General features: G+C 46.3%; 1 protein-coding gene across 1 annotated transcript in view; it reads right to left on the reverse strand.

Annotated features, from left to right (window-relative positions):
• The window catches only part of ECRG4 (ECRG4 augurin precursor), a 73,082-nt gene extending 60,176 nt beyond the window's left edge, over positions 1 to 12,906 (reverse strand). Inside the window, exon 1 of the mRNA XM_048856898.2 lies at positions 12,886 to 12,906. The gene's annotated coding sequence lies outside the window, so the exon portion shown is untranslated. The remainder of the gene's footprint in view (positions 1 to 12,885) is intronic.
• Between the last annotated feature and the right edge of the window lie 222 nt (positions 12,907 to 13,128).

Below are 13,128 nucleotides of genomic sequence, written 5' to 3' on the forward strand. Positions count from 1 at the left end.
TCTTTTTTTTGACTGGCTCCCGGCAAGCAGAGGCAATGGGGGGAGAGAGTCAGGGGTGCACAGCGGGTCCACCACAGTCCCAGACTGCATGCCGGGGGGATCTAGTTACATAGAGTGTTGGGGTTCTTAGGGGTTGGTTTGTTTTGGCCTTGTTTTGAAAGGGGATTAGCTTGATTTTTGGCTTATTGTGAAAGTCAGGGTGCTTATTTACCGCATGAAAGTTGGCAACTGTGATCTGAATGTACCGGCTTTGCAGAAATGTTGTTATTTAAGTTTGCATTTTGATGCCTAACCTTTCTCTCATTGAAGGCAAAGGTTAAACACTCTTGGACTTCATTGTGCCCTTAAATTTTCAATATAAAAGTAGTTCCAAGGGAATAAATTGAAAGTACATTGAGGGGGATAATGTGGAGACATCTCTGCACTACTACATCTGGTAAACGTTATCAGGCAGAGGTCTCAGCAGCTTTGATTTAGGTCAGCCAGCATTAAAGGTAAATCGGGAGTGCTTGCTTTCTGTTCCAACAGAGAACAAACTAATCTGTCATAAACTTCAGGTCTCCACCTGCCCTACTCAGAGGTCATTATGCAAAGGAGGCAAAGTATTGGGGGGGGGTATGTTGTGCTTAGCACAATTCTCATGGTTTGTTCTTCTGCCTCATGGATGGCAGCTGTAGGGCTCCGAGAGAGAGGGACCCACTTGTTCAAATATTTTGAATAATAAAGATGTTAGTTTAATAAATCTCTGGGAGGAGAGAAAGGAAGAAGAATTCCCCTGGTTCAGTGCTTCCCCTTTGAACCTTGCATATGTGTGGTTGAAGGTTAACGACCTCTGAGTGAGGGCAAGTGAAGATCTGCCTCCTACGATAGATTTCTTCTATTTTTTTTTCCTCAGACTTGAAAGCAAACACCACTGATTCCTTCCCATCTGCTCCCCAAAGAAAGAATAATCTGATGTAAAGCCCTGAAAACTCTCTCTGATAACGTTTGCCAGGTGTTGCCCACGATATTTGTCAACTCAGGCTGATCCTCCAGCCTCTTTACCCTCATCCCTAAGAGACTTTTGTATTTGAAAGCTATCAAAGCAACTGCCAAACAAATGATGAACCTTGACTTTGTTACCTTTTGATCCTCGTTCCTTAGGATCGTTCCCTTGGATATTTTAGCTTGTGTTGTTTAGAACTACAGCAGATTCCATTATTAGTACCCAGCCTGAGTTCCCAGCAATAGTTGCCATTATCCGACAGTTGCTAGCCCTGAAAGGCAGGTTTGCTGAACTGCATGCAGAGAAGGAAGCACTACGAACATGGCCTTCCCTGGCTGCAACTCTGCTTGTGAGCAGGGCAGCAGTGGGGAGGGGATGCCAGGGCTTTCCACAGGGAGTGCCAGCAGTGGGGCCCATGGATCTGCATGGTATCTCTCCCTGCACTCTCTGGGATTTGGGGTTTAGCATGTCCCAGAACTTCCTTCCCTAGGTGCAGCCCCCTCGCAGGGCACTGCCTGGAGTGTGCAGGGAGAGGTACTGGGTAGCCCTGGCATCTAGGCTGCAGCCCCCTTCCTTTGCGATTGCCCTGCCCCCCAAGCCCACAGCCCTGTTCCTCCTGAGCAGTCCCTGTCCGCAAGCAGGTTTGCAGGGCTGCATCCCCAGAAGGAAGCACTAGGATGGATTGAGCACCTGCTACAGGCAGGTTCACAGAGCTGCCACCAAGGAAGGGCCATCCCAGCACTTCCTTCTGGGACTGCGATTCCACAAACCTGCCTGCAGCTGGGACATTTCTTCCAATACAATGGTTGCTAATAAGCGGCATCCCAGTGCCAATATCCAAATCAGTCATTGAGATGAGATTGGTTCCCACCAAAATGTTGCAATTAACCAGAAGTGGTCATTATCTGGGTTGCTATTAAGCGCAATCTACCAGTACCATTAATCCAGGTGTCCATATCTTGCTATATTAGAGATATTTCCAGGTATTATCTTTGTTCTTTGTCATAAATATAAAGGGAAGGGTAAACCCCTTTGAAATCCCTCCTGGCCAGGGGAAAGCTCCTCTCACCTGTAAAGGGTTAAGAAGCTAAAGGTAACCTCGCTGGCACCTGACCAAAATGACCAATGAGGAGACAAGATACTTTCAAAAGCTGGGAGGAGGGAGAGAAACAAAGGGTCTGTGTCTGTCTGTGTGCTGCTCTTGCCAGGGACAGAACAGGAATGGAGTCTTAGAACTTTTAGTAAGTAATCTAGCTAGGTATGTGTTAGATTATGATTTCTTTAAATGGCTGAGAAAAGAATTGTGCTGAATAGCATAACTATTTCTGTCTGTGCATCTTTTTTGTAACTTAAGGTTTTGCCTAGAGGGGTTCTCTATGTTTTTGAATCTAATTCAAAAGATAAGATAAGATATCTACCATCCTGATTTTACAGGGGGGATTTCTTTATTTCTATTTACTTCTATTTTTTATTAAAAGTCTTCTTGTAAAAACTGAATGCTTTTTCATTGTTCTCAGATCCAAGGGTTTGGGTCTGTGGTCACCTATGCAAATTGGTGAGGCTTTTTATCCAACATTTCCCAGGAAAGGGGGGGTGCAAGTGTTGGGAGGATTGTTCATTGTTCTTAAGATCCAAGGGTCTGGGTCTGTAGTCACCTAGGCAAATTGGTGAGGCTTTTTACCAAACCTTGTCCAGGAAGTGGGGTGCAAGGTTTTGGGAAGTATTTTGGGGGGAAAGACGCGTCCAAACAGCTCTTCCCCAGTAACCAGTATTAGTTTGGTGGTGGTAGCGGCCATTCCAAGGATAACGGGTGTAATATTTTGTACCTTGGGGAAGTTTTGACCTAAGCTGGTAAAGATAAGCTTAGGAGGTTTTTCATGCAGGTCCCCACATCTGTACCCTAGAGTTCAGAGTGGGGGAGGAACCTTGACATGGTGGCACAGTGGTGGGATTAACCTGAAATCATTTGAGATCCAGTTGAGATTTTTTGAACTAGAAATACAGATTTTAAAAAGGAAATTTTTTTTTTTGGAAAGAAAGTCCAGAAAGCAGCTTTGAAACTGAAAGCAGCTTGGTTTCTCTCTGCTTTGTGGCCAAGCAGAGACAAAAGGGGATTATCTTGTGAATTGCAGGTTTTCTTTGCCTGGAGGCAGGGTACTTAACTCCTGCAGGGAAATTCACAGTCTTCCAACCCAGAGGTTTTTTTTTTTCTTTTCTTCCTAAAAGTAAATAGGGGGTGTGTGCTCTACCCATTTGCCTGGAGACAAAAGTGGCAGGTTTTTTTTTAGGATTTTGATTTTTTTTGTTTGTTTTACAAGGAGCACAGGTTTGAAAAGAAATTTTTTTTTTTCCCTTGGGCTGGGTAAGCAGGTTTCCAAGTAGTTGGAGGTTTTTTGCTTTAATTTGGGCCCAGAGCAGAGACAAGGGAATTGTCTTTTTCTGTAGGCTGACAATCACTATCAGAGAATAGGTATTCTATTCCAGCACAGCAAAACTTTACAGCCAAGTTTTGTTTGTTTATTTCTAAACCTCGGGTGTAAAGTTAGTAAAAACAGAGAGGTTAGAATGGCAAAATCCGCGGCTCGACTACAGCTCGAATTAGCCAAATTTCAGGCTGAGGAAAGACAAAGGGAACATGAAAGACAGATAGAACTCATGCAGCTGAAGAAGGAACAAGAAAGGGAGGCAGAACAACACCAAGAGGCTGCCCACAAGAGGGAAATGGAGGCAAGGAAGCATGTGGAGGAGGAGAGGGAAAAAGAGAGGAAGCATGTGGAGGAGGAGAAGGAAAAAGAGAGGAAGCATGTGGAGGAGATGGAGAGGATAAAGGCCCAGCAGAATATACCAACAAACCCTAGCAATCCTTCTCCAGGTACCACTTCCCATCCCAGAAAGTTCCCCACCTACAAGGCAGGTGATGATACTGAGGCCTTCTTAGAAAACTTCGAAAGGGCCTGCCTTGGGTACAACATCTCTACTGACCAATACATGGTAGAGCTGAGGCCGCAGCTCAGTGGACCCTTAGCTGAGGTGGCAGCTGAAATGCCTAAAGAACACATGAACAAGTATGAACTGTTTAAATCCAAGGCGAGAGTCAGAATGGGGATAACACCCGAGCAGTCTCGTCGGAGGTTCAGAGCCCTAAGGTGGAAACCAGATATGTCATTTACCCGACATGCCTACCACATTGTGAAACATTGGGATGCCTGGATATCAGGAGCAAGTGTTGAATCTCCAGTAAATTTGCCCTTCCTAATGCAAATGGAACAATTCTTAGAGGGTGTTCCTGAGGAAATAGAAAGATACATCCTAGATGGGAAACCCAAAACTGTAATTGAGGCAGGAGAGATTGGAGCCAGATGGGTGGAGGTGGCAGAGAAGAAGAAAACTGGTCGTAGTTGGAGCGGAGACCAGAAGGGACCACCCCAGACCACACCCTATTACCGGGGGCCGCCCAAAGCCCCACCTACCTCCCAAAGAACCCTCCAGACCCCTTATCGTCCCACCACCCCGTTCTCCAGCAACCCTCCTCGCCCCAGTGACCCGTCAGCTGGACGATGTTTTAAGTGTAACGAGCTGGGGCATGTAAAGGCCAACTGCCCCAAGAACCCCAACAGATTACAGTTCATTGCACCGGAATCACACCAGAGGTCCACAGGCCCAGATACCTCCCAGATACCCTTGGAGCGGAGGGAAACTGTGAGTGTGGGCGGGAAGAAGGTCACCGCGTGGAGGGACACCGGAGCACAAGTGTCAGCTATCCATGCTTCCTTAGTGGACCCCAATTTAATCAACCCAGAGATCCAAGTGATGATTCAACCCTTCAAGTCCAACTCTTTCAATTTGCCTACAGCCAAGTTGCCTGTCCAGTACAAGGGCTGGTCAGGAATGTGGACTTTTGCAGTCTATGATGATTATCCCATCCCCATGCTGTTGGGGGAAGACTTGGCCAATCATGTGAAGCAGGCCAAGAGGGTGGGAATGGTCACCCGCAGCCAGGCTAAACAAGCCGTGAGGCCTAGCTCTGTTCCGGAAACTTCTATCAGGACCCAGTCAGAGGTGATGGACCTGGACCCCAGGCCAATGTCTGCAACAGCAGTAGTGGATCCAGTCCCAGAGACCCAGACGGAACCAGTCCCAGAACCGGAACCAGCCGAACAACCAACACCAGACCCCGTGTCAGCACTGAATCCAGTACTTGCAACCTCAACACCAGAGGGCCCCACCGAACCTGAACTGGCAGCAGCCGATAACCCGACCCAAGAGGCTCAGCCGGAGCCTGAATCCCAACATAGTGCACCAGCGGAGAGCGGTTCACAGTCAACAGAAACAGCTCCATCCCCTATATCGCTTCCAGAGGGACCAAGCCTAGGTCCACAATCCCATGAGGAACTGATGTCTCCAGCATCAAGGGAACAGTTCCAGACCGAACAGGAAGCAGATGAAAGCCTCCAGAGAGCTTGGACGGCGGCACGGAGCAACCCACCGCCTCTCAGCTCTTCTAATCAATCCAGGTTTGTTATAGAAAGAGGACTTTTATACAAGGAAACTCTTTCTGGTGGACACCAGGAAGACTGGCATCCTCAGAAACAGTTGGTAGTTCCAACTAAATACCGGGCCAAGCTCTTGAGCTTAGCCCACGATCACCCTAGTGGCCATGCTGGGGTGAACAGGACCAAAGACCGTTTGGGGGGATCATTCCACTGGGAGGGAATGGGCAAGGATGTTTCTACCTATGTCCAGTCTTGTGAGGTGTGCCAAAGAGTGGGAAAACCCCAAGACCAGGTCAAAGCCCCTCTCCAGCCACTCCCCATCATTGAAGTTCCATTTCAGCGAGTAGCTGTGGATATTCTGGGTCCTTTTCCGAAAAAGACACCCAGAGGAAAGCAGTACATACTGACTTTCATGGATTTTACCACCCGATGGCCGGAAGCAGTAGCTCTAAGCAACACCAGGGCTAAAAGTGTGTGTCAGGCACTAGCAGACATTTTTGCCAGGGTAGGTTGGCCCTCCGACATCCTCACAGATGCAGGGACTAATTTCCTGGCAGGAACTATGAAAAACCTTTGGGAAGCTCATGGGGTAAATCACTTGGTTGCCACTCCTTACCACCATCAAACAAATGGCATGGTGGAGAAGTTTAATGGAACTTTGGGGGCCATGATACGTAAATTCGTAAATGAGCACTCCAATGATTGGGACCTAGTATTGCAGCAGTTGCTCTTTGCCTACAGAGCTGTACCACATCCCAGTTTAGGGTTTTCCCCATTTGAACTTGTATATGGCCGTGAGGTTAAGGGGCCATTGCAGTTGGTGAAGCAGCAATGGGAGGGATTTACACCTTCTCCAGGAACTAACATTCTGGACTTTGTAACCAACCTACAAAACACCCTCCGAACCTCTTTAGCCCTTGCTAGAGAAAACTTACAGGATGCTCAAAAAGAGCAAAAAGCCTGGTATGATAAACATGCCAGAGAGCGTTCCTTCAAAGTAGGAGACCAGGTCATGGTCTTAAAGGCGCTCCAGGCCCATAAAATGGAAGCATCGTGGGAAGGGCCATTCACGGTCCAGGAGCGCCTGGGAGCTGTTAATTATCTCATAGCATTCCCCACCTCCAACCGAAAGCCTAAGGTGTACCATATTAATTCTCTAAAGCCCTTTTATTCCAGAGAATTAAAGGTTTGTCAGTTTACAGCCCAGGGAGGAGACGACGCTGAGTGGCCTGAAGGTGTTTACTACGAAGGGAAATGTGCTGGTGGTGTGGAAGAGGTGAACCTCTCCATGACCCTTGGGCGTATGCAGCGACAGCAGATCCAGGAGCTGTGCACTAGCTACATGCCAACGTTCTCAGCCACCCCAGGACTGACTGAACGGGCATACCACTCCATTGACACAGGTAATGCTCACCCAATTAGGGTCCAACCTTACCGGGTGTCTCCTCAAGCTAAAACTGCTATAGAACGGGAGATCCAGGATATGTTACAGATGGGTGTAATCCGCCCCTCTGAAAGTGCATGGGCATCTCCAGTGGTTCTAGTTCCCAAACCAGATGGGGAAATACGTTTTTGCGTGGACTACCGTAAGCTAAATGCTGTAACTCGCCCAGACAACTATCCCATGCCACGCACAGATGAACTATTAGAGAAACTGGGATGGGCCCAGTTCATCTCTACCTTGGACTTAACCAAGGGGTACTGGCAGGTACCGCTAGATGAATCTGCCAAGGAAAGGTCAGCCTTCATCACACATCTCGGGCTGTATGAATTTAATGTACTCCCTTTCGGGCTGCGAAATGCACCCGCCACTTTCCAAAGACTTGTAGATGGTCTCCTAGCGGGATTAGGAGAATATGCAGTCGCCTACCTTGACGATGTGGCCATATTTTCGGATTCCTGGGCAGACCACCTGGAACATCTACAAAAAGTCCTTGAGCGCATAAGGGAGGCAGGACTAACTGTTAAGGCTAAGAAGTGTCAAATAGGCCTAAACAGAGTGACTTACCTTGGACACCAGGTGGGTCAAGGAACTATCAGCCCCCTACAGGCCAAAGTGGATGCTACCCAAAAGTGGCCTGTCCCAAAGTCAAAGAAACAGGTTCAATCCTTCTTAGGCTTGGCCGGTTATTACAGACGATTTGTACCGCACTACAGCCAAATCGCTGCCCCACTGACAGACCTAACCAAAAAGAAACAGCCAAATGCTGTTCAGTGGACCGGAAAGTGTCAGAAGGCCTTTAACAAGCTTAAAGCGACACTCATGTCTGACCCTGTACTAAGGGCCCCAGACTTTGACAAACCGTTCCTAGTAACCACAGATGCATCCGAGCGTGGTGTGGGAGCAGTTTTAATGCAGAAAGGACCTGATCAAGAATTCCACCCTGTAGTGTTTCTCAGCAAAAAACTGTCTGAGAGGGAAAGCAACTGGTCAGTCACTGAAAAAGAATGTTATGCCATTGTCTATGCTCTGGAAAAGCTACGCCCATATGTTTGGGGACGGCGTTTCCACCTGCAAACCGACCATGCTGCACTAAAGTGGCTTCACACCGTCAAAGAAACTAACAAAAAACTTCTTCGGTGGAGTTTAGCTCTCCAAGATTTTGATTTCAACATCCAACACATCTCAGGAGCTTCTAACAAAGTGGCTGATGCACTCTCCCGTGAAAGTTTCCCAGAATCAACTGGTTAAAATCGTCCTTGAGATGTGGAAAATATTGTTAGTCTTTATGTACTTGGTAGTATATTTAGAGATGCATGTGTCTTATTAACTCTGTTTTCCTAGAGCTCCAGGAAGAAATCCCAGCCAGTGTTTCACCCTAGCTGAGATTTGGGGGGGCGTGTCATAAATATAAAGGGAAGGGTAAACCCCTTTGAAATCCCTCCTGGCCAGGGGAAAGCTCCTCTCACCTGTAAAGGGTTAAGAAGCTAAAGGTAACCTCGCTGGCACCTGACCAAAATGACCAATGAGGAGACAAGATACTTTCAAAAGCTGGGAGGAGGGAGAGAAACAAAGGGTCTGTGTCTGTCTGTGTGCTGCTCTTGCCAGGGACAGAACAGGAATGGAGTCTTAGAACTTTTAGTAAGTAATCTAGCTAGGTATGTGTTAGATTATGATTTCTTTAAATGGCTGAGAAAAGAATTGTGCTGAATAGCATAACTATTTCTGTCTGTGCATCTTTTTTGTAACTTAAGGTTTTGCCTAGAGGGGTTCTCTATGTTTTTGAATCTAATTACCCTGTAAGATATCTACCATCCTGATTTTACAGGGGGGATTTCTTTATTTCTATTTACTTCTATTTTTTATTAAAAGTCTTCTTGTAAAAACTGAATGCTTTTTCATTGTTCTCAGATCCAAGGGTTTGGGTCTGTGGTCACCTATGCAAATTGGTGAGGCTTTTTATCCAACATTTCCCAGGAAAGGGGGGGTGCAAGTGTTGGGAGGATTGTTCATTGTTCTTAAGATCCAAGGGTCTGGGTCTGTAGTCACCTAGGCAAATTGGTGAGGCTTTTTACCAAACCTTGTCCAGGAAGTGGGGTGCAAGGTTTTGGGAAGTATTTTGGGGGGAAAGACGCGTCCAAACAGCTCTTCCCCAGTAACCAGTATTAGTTTGGTGGTGGTAGCGGCCATTCCAAGGATAACGGGTGTAATATTTTGTACCTTGGGGAAGTTTTGACCTAAGCTGGTAAAGATAAGCTTAGGAGGTTTTTCATGCAGGTCCCCACATCTGTACCCTAGAGTTCAGAGTGGGGGAGGAACCTTGACATTCTTTTTCATGCAGTCCTGAATAGGGTGTTGGGTTAAATCAGTAATTCTATTTCTGGTGGACACGAAGGAGGTTCTTATTAAAGCACTGGACTGGGACTTGGGAGAACCAAATCCAGTCCTGGCTCTGCCACAGGCTTCCTGCATGACCGTCTGTCTCTGGTCCTCTGTCTGTAGTGCAGGGACAACATTTCCATAGCCTCAGAGACGGTAAAAGGAGGAACACATCAATGTTTGTGAGATGCTCAGGTACTATGATGCTGAGCCAAAATAAGCACTTAGAGAGATAAATGATTATCTCAGTGAAATTGTCCTGATAAATAGCTGCACAGGGAATCTAGCTGTTAGTTGTTATCTGAACCTGAAAAAAATCCCCAGAGAATATGGAAGACTCAATTACCTGATATTTTTTTATTTTTGAGCCAGATCCTAAAAAACACTTATGCATGTGCTAGTCCCATTGACTTCAGTGGGAGTACTCAAGGACATAAAGTTGCTTACATATATAGGTGTTTGCATGATTGAGTCCTTAATGAATTATTCTTGCTTTCTCATGGTTTCAGTAATCAAATGATTTATATAAGTTAAGCAGTCTGCAAATAGATCAAGTATTTTGATCAGCCACTTAACATATGGAAGTTGCTGTGGAAGTATGCTGTGGAAGTTTAAAATCAGAGATGTTTGTAACAGAATAGCATTTGGTGCCAGCCAGTTACGTTATATTACCACCGCCACTACACTGTGGCTTGTTTTATACAAACTGGGGTTACAAAACGTGGTTTTATATCACATGTGTAAACCAAGATTTTATTAAAATAAAAAAGATAATTAAGAACAATGCAGAAAAATCTAATATTGAACCAAATTCTTTTTCTAATCATTTACAATACTGTAGCTCAGCAGTTTCCAGCATCTCATGTCATATCCTCCATTTCAGATTTATCAGTTATTTGGACACCAAAAAACACCCAGTTTGACTGTGCACTGTGTGAAAAAATACTTCCTTGTGTTTGTTTTAAACCTGGTGCCTATTCATTTCATTTGGTGACCCCAGCAGCTCCCATTGGCCTGGAGCAGCGAACCGCAGCCACTGGGAGCCACAATCGACCGAAGCTGCGGACGCGGCAGGTAAACAAACCGGCCCGGCCCGCCAGGGGCTTTCCTTGCACAAGCAGTGGAACAAGTTTGGGAACCACTGATCTAGTCGTTTTATTCAAACCCAGTTTAAGTAAACGAGTCCAGCAGGGAAGTCTGGGTAAGAAAGGTGATTAAACTACTGCCTTGATGCAGCCTGTCAATGACAAGCACTTTTTCAAAAGGAGAGATGGGGCTTCAGGTTGGTGCAAGTAGCCTGGCTTTTCTCCTCTCTCTATACAGCATACACAGTCTCCTCTGCAGGGAAGGGAGTTCGATCTGGCAATTGGCTATACCCGTTCCATGTTCAGTTCCCTTGGGGAATGGTATTAGTGCTTCAAGGTGAAAAGGGGAGAGTGTGTCATGGGGGCAGTGGCGGCAGCAGGGTGAGAAGGCGAGCCAGCTGAGCAGCGGGGGAGCGGGGAGGGGCTCATGGCAGGCGGGGAAAGGGTCTGGCAGGGGTGTGTGAAGAGGCCAGCAGCAGGTGGGTGAGCAGGGGAGGTGGTGAGCAGGGAAGGGGATCTTGGAGAGGGGGTGAAGAGGTGAGTGGCGAGTCAGTTGCGGGTGGCGGAGGGGCCTGGGGCAGAGCAGAGGTAGAGTGTGGGCGGAAGAGGCAGGACAAGGAGCTTGCTCTCCCCAGGGGAAGTTTCACCCACTGCCCATGTGTGCCAAATATGATTATTTCACCGTTACCTGGGCCTTCCTTCCTCAGCTTGTGTTTGTCACACCCCAGTGTATGTAGAGATCTCTACTCTACTTCTTGCCTCAAACAGCTTGCAGTCTAAACGAGAGCTGGGCAGGAAATGCTCTTCCCCAGCCCATGAAAATTTTCCTGTTCCACATCAGGGCAAAACTGAGATCTTTGGAACATTTTCACAACAACAGTGTGAGAGAATGGGCATGTCCCCACTCCAACTAGCCCGTAGCCTGGTGACAGTACACTCTCCAGGGAAGCAGGAGACTCAGGTTCAAGTCCCTGCTCTGAATCAGGCATATTGCAGGCAAGTGCCCTAACTACTGGGCTATTCTCGCTCTCTGAGTCAGACTACAAATTACATCCTGGACCTGACCAACCTTTCCTGTGGAAAGTTTGATCCCGTGTTCCCAGGAAAAGGTTTGGTTTTGCTGAATTGGCAATTTCTGACCAACAAAAATTTTGTTGGAAAATTCTTGACCAGCTCTAAACCTATGATAAGAGGCAATGACTTTTTAAAAACATTTTTATCTATTATGACATGGACTACACGCAGTCATCATATCAATGTAGCTATTTTGGATAGAGGTCTGATTTGATACCAATGTAGTTAAAGTGGTACAACCCCCTAGTGCAAGCAGAGTTATATCACGATGAAGTGGCTTATACCAGTCTAGTTTATTTTGATAAATTTCCAGGAATAAGCCATATCAGTGTAAGGCACCTTTCCTTATAACTGCATCCACTCTAAAAGTTGTATTAATTTATCTATAGTAGTTTCCAAATGGATATAATTAAAGCAGTACAAAAAGTGTGTGTAGACAAGCCATGTATGTGTGTAAAGGGAGTGCCTCACAGAGTGGCTCTAATCCTTGACTGGAGATTATTATTTGTATTGTAGTGTCATCAAGACAATGAACAGCAGCAGCAGCCTGGGAATCAGGTTTTGTGTTATTTTATCAATCTGATATGCGGGTTACTTTATTAGAATTCTTAAATGTGGCAAATCTTTGCAGTCCCCATCTGTTTGATTTTAATTTGATCCACACCCCTTGGGCTCAAACCCCACGTTTCAAAATATATTTTTAACTCCTAATAAAATCTCTATAGCGGGGCCATGTTTAGCACTGCAGTTCAGGGGCTGTCTGCATTGAATTTATAAACCTTGGGGGTGTAGCTCAGATTAGGGACTCCTGAGTTGAAATCTGACACTTGCTGTCAAGGCCAGAAGCGGATTTTTTTTAAGGATTTGAGGAGGAGGAGTTCAAGGATCTGATACTCATTTTTTGGGCTGAATATTTGAAATGATGTTCACGATGAGTGCTTGGGGTCAAAGCTAAAGTGGAACAGTGTGCTAATATTTTCAGTTCCATTCCAACACCATGCACTCCATTCTCCTTCCCTATGCCAAGCATCTCCCTGCCTCCCCCAGCCACCAGCCTCCCCTTAAATAAGCATGCTTGGTAGCTGAAAGCTTTACAGCTTGCTCAGAATAGGAATCATCCCTAAACCGTCACCAGCTTTGGAGCTGAGGACACACACAGTTATTTACATGGGTAGAACAATAAGGTTCCAAGATACCGCTCTGCAAAGCGGGGAACTGTCTGAAATGGTTAGGAGGAAAGCCATGATCTAATCAACATGCACGTGTGGACTAGAAAACCTCACCATCAGGTCCCTCTACCACATCAAATCATTTGTATTGGAACAGGAACTATCTATTCCTTTTAAATCTTTGACTACTTTTTTTTTTAAAGTTACCTTCCCACTGCTGGTCCATAGAGTTGAAGAGGGGAAAAGAGAAGCTCCTTACCCAGTTCAGCTGGCTGTGAGCCACCGTTTCCTCCAGCTGAAGGGTGGGAGGTACAATATGAAAATAAAGTCTGCCTCTTCCTCTCAACTGACTGGCAAGAACAGCCTAAGCAGGGCATAAAAGAACAAGGAACTTGGGTTGGCTCTCATCCGTCCTGCTAATTGGCAGGAGTGGATCTTCAAAGGAGAAGTGGAGCTGCCAGACCCTGCATCCATCAACTGATTGGTGAGAGCAAAGTTTCAA

The sequence above is a fragment of the Caretta caretta genome, chromosome 1 (assembly GCF_965140235.1).
Source record: "Caretta caretta isolate rCarCar2 chromosome 1, rCarCar1.hap1, whole genome shotgun sequence".
In the NCBI taxonomy this organism is placed as follows: domain Eukaryota; kingdom Metazoa; phylum Chordata; order Testudines; family Cheloniidae; genus Caretta; species Caretta caretta.